Raw genomic sequence first — 3,540 nt, forward strand, 5'->3', positions numbered from 1 at the left:
TAATGAGGCTGAGATCCAGTGCTTGTGTGGCATGATGTGGAGAAGGAATTAAAAGGCCCAGAATTCAATCCCTTCACTGGGGAAGATACTGATGCATACACTGAGGGGACCACCTGCATCCTTGAAAAGGTCTGGGGTTACTCTCCTTTGTAGCCAGGTATGACTGTGGCTGACACCACTCTTTATATGAGTTCCCTGATTTTAACAGAGATAAAGGGATGCCAGAGTATCAGAGGCCAAGTGGCCCACTGACAAGGACAAAGTAGGCACATTTACTAGAAAGGCCAGTAGGGACATAATAGTAATCTGAACACTTTGGTCCATAGGGACCACTGACTGTAGCTAATTGATCACAGTGTCCCTAGGAATAAAATAGATGGGCAGTCTGCAAGAACACTGCTTGAAACTAAGCATGTTCATAGTCCCAGAGTATCTTGGGTTTATTGAAGGAAAAGGGAAGGTCAGGTAACCTTGAAGGGAAGGTCAAGTTCACCTGAGGAAGAACCCTGCAGTATTGCCATAAACATATACTGTGAATCTATCTTCAAGCCTGCATAAATTTAGCAGAGTGAAAGTACACTAGGGAAAAATACCCAGACCTTTGGGAATTATTAAATACCGCTTCTGGATTGTTGCTAATTCCGATGACCCAAAATACCATGGTGGCTATCGTTAGGTGATATACATGGATGTACCTCACAACCCAGATGTGGCTCACAGAGTACCCAGTTCGTTCATAGGCACACTGTATTGTTTCACTAGTTTCTCGAGGTATAATTGGATTAGAAATACTTGGCACCTGGAAGAATCCCCACACTTGCCTTGGGGCCATGGGGTAAGAGCCATTATGGTGGGAGGGGCAAATGGAAACTTCTGAATTTTTCTGCTCCTTACCAAGGTAGTAAACCAGTAGCAATGCCACATCTCTAGGGGGATTTTCAGATGTTAGTGACACTATCAAGACTTAAAAAAGGAGAGGTGGTGATATGTATCATATCATATCATTCCTTAACTTGCCTGCTTGGCCTATGCAGAGGTTGAATGGATTTTGGAGAATGGCTGTGGATCTTTGTAAACCTTATCAGGTGGAGATCTGCAGTATGTAGTATTTTCACTGAAGAAAATTAGCATATCTCCTGGCACTTGATATGCAGTTATGACCCGGTCAAGACTTTTTTCTCTGTATCGTAAGGACCACCAGAAGCTGTTTGCTTTTACCTGGCAGAGACAACAATATACCATCACCAAGTTGCCTGCCTGTGTCAACCCTCCTGCTCTCTCTGCCACAATAGGGTCTCCAGAGGCCACGATTGCACTGATATTTGACAAAATGTTATAATGATCCACTATATTGAGGACATTATGCTGACTGAATATAATATGCACAGAGTAGTGGGTATTTTTCATGCCTGAGTAAGACCTATGTGAACCAGAGGGTGGGAGATAAGCCCCACAAAATTTCAGAAGACTGCCATCTTAGTGAAGTTTTTAGAAACCCAATGGGCAGGAGTGTGTTGTGACATCACCTCTAAGGTGGAGGACAAGTTGCTGTACCTTGCACTACCTATAAAGAAAAAAGAAAAGGCATATTTGGTAAGCCTCTTTCTTTTTCAATTTAAGTTTTAGATTTACAGAAAACGTGAGCAGATAGAAGAGAGAATTCCCCAATGCTCCCTCCCCCTCCATGCCCACATCTTGTTCTCCTTGTTATTAATGACTTGCATTAGTGTGGTACACTTGCTACAGTTAACGAACCAATCTCGATACATTATTATTATTTTTTTTTGTTTTGTTTTGTTTTGTTTTTTTGTGGTATGCGGGCCTCTCACTGCTGTGGCCTCTCCCGTGGCGGCGCGCAGGCTCCGGACGCGCAGGCTCAGCGGCCACGGCTCACGGGCCCAGCCGCTCCGCGGCATGTGGGATCCTCCCGGACCGGGGCACGAACCCGCGTCCCCTGCATCGGCAGGCGGACTGTCAACCACTGCGCCACCAGGGAAGCCCGATACATTATTATTAACTAACATCCATCATTTATTCAAATTTCCTTCGTATTAAACTAATGTCCTTTTTCTGTTTCAGGATCAGTATAACACATTACATTTCATTGTTATATCTCCTCAGGCTTCTCTTGATTGTGATAGTTTCTCATATTTTCTTTGTTTCCAATGACTTTGACAATTTTGTCGCATACTGTTTAGATATTTTGCATTGTATCCCTTAATTGGGATTTGTCTGATAATTTTCTCGTAATTAGACTGGGGTTATGGATTTTGGAGAGGAAAACCGCAGAGGTAAAAGGACACTCTCATCACATCATATCAAGGATCTACACGATCAACATGACTTATTGCTGTTGCTGTTGACCTTGGTCACCTGGCTGAGTTATTGTTGACAGATTTCTCCACTGTAAAGTTCCTCCTATTGCTTTCCTGCTTGTACTCCTCGAAATGAAGTTGCCGTGCACAGCATCCTCCTTGAGGATGAAATATCTACATAAATTATTTGGAATCCTTCTACAGGGGAAATTTGTTTATTCTCCCCCACTGATTCTCTTTTTTTTTTTTTGGCTGCGTTGGGTCTTCGTTGCTGTGTGCAGGCTTTCTCTAGTTGCGGCAAGCGGGGGCTACTCTCCATTGCGGTGGCTTCTCTTGTTGCGGAGCACAGGCTCTAGGTGCATGGGCTTCAGTAGTCGTGGGACGTGGACTCAGTAGTTGTAGATCGTGGGCTCTAGAGCGCAAGCTCAGTAGTTGTGGCACACGGGTTTAGTTGTTCTGCGGCATGTGGGATCTTCCTGGACCGGAGCTCGAACCCGTGTCCCCTGCATTGGCAGGTAGATTCTAACCACTGCGCCACCAGGGAAGTCCCTCCCCCACTGATTCTTAAATTGATTAATTAAATAATTTCACTGTGGACTTATAGCTATTTATTCTGTACTATGGGTTGTAAGCCAATTCTATTTCATTGATCTTGATGCTTAGATTTTTCCATCTTTGGCCCCTGGGAGTTCTTTCATTTGGGTCCTTTGTTCCTTTGACATTCCCTCATCATTGTGCTTTGTTTGTTTGTTTGAATACAGTACTTTCTTACATTCTGGCATTACAAGATGCTCCAGGCTTATTTTGTGTTTAATTTTGCTTAAATCAGTACTTTTGACAATGTGGCTGCCTAATACCTATTAATATTTTATTTTATTTTATTTTTTCCCTATTAATATTTTAGTTAAAACATATAGTAAACAGTATGTGCTAAGTGCTTTGTTGCATGCTGGGTGTAATGCTATCTATTTTTATCTATAAGCAGGTAATGATCATCTTGATTATCACGCACATTTTTAAGCTCCTTTGCTTTTTACAAAGCTCCCCCCCACCATACATTAGCTCATTTTTCAACCTCACACAATTTTTCTATGATAGATATAGTAGGAATTAATTATGATATCTATTTCACAGATGAATCTGATCTGGACTTTTTTTTTTTTTTTTTTTTTTTTTGCGGTACGCGGGCCTCTCACTGTTGTGGCCTCTCCGGTTGCGGGGCACG

General features: G+C 42.6%; 1 pseudogene; it reads left to right on the forward strand.

Annotated features, from left to right (window-relative positions):
- Positions 1 to 2,263: 2,263 nt before the first annotated feature.
- Positions 2,264 to 3,540, forward strand: part of LOC102973382 (CDK5 and ABL1 enzyme substrate 2-like) — a 26,714-nt pseudogene continuing 25,437 nt past the window's right edge.

The sequence above is a fragment of the Physeter macrocephalus genome, chromosome 15 (genome assembly GCF_002837175.3).
Source record: "Physeter macrocephalus isolate SW-GA chromosome 15, ASM283717v5, whole genome shotgun sequence".
NCBI classification, from domain to species: domain Eukaryota; kingdom Metazoa; phylum Chordata; class Mammalia; order Artiodactyla; family Physeteridae; genus Physeter; species Physeter macrocephalus.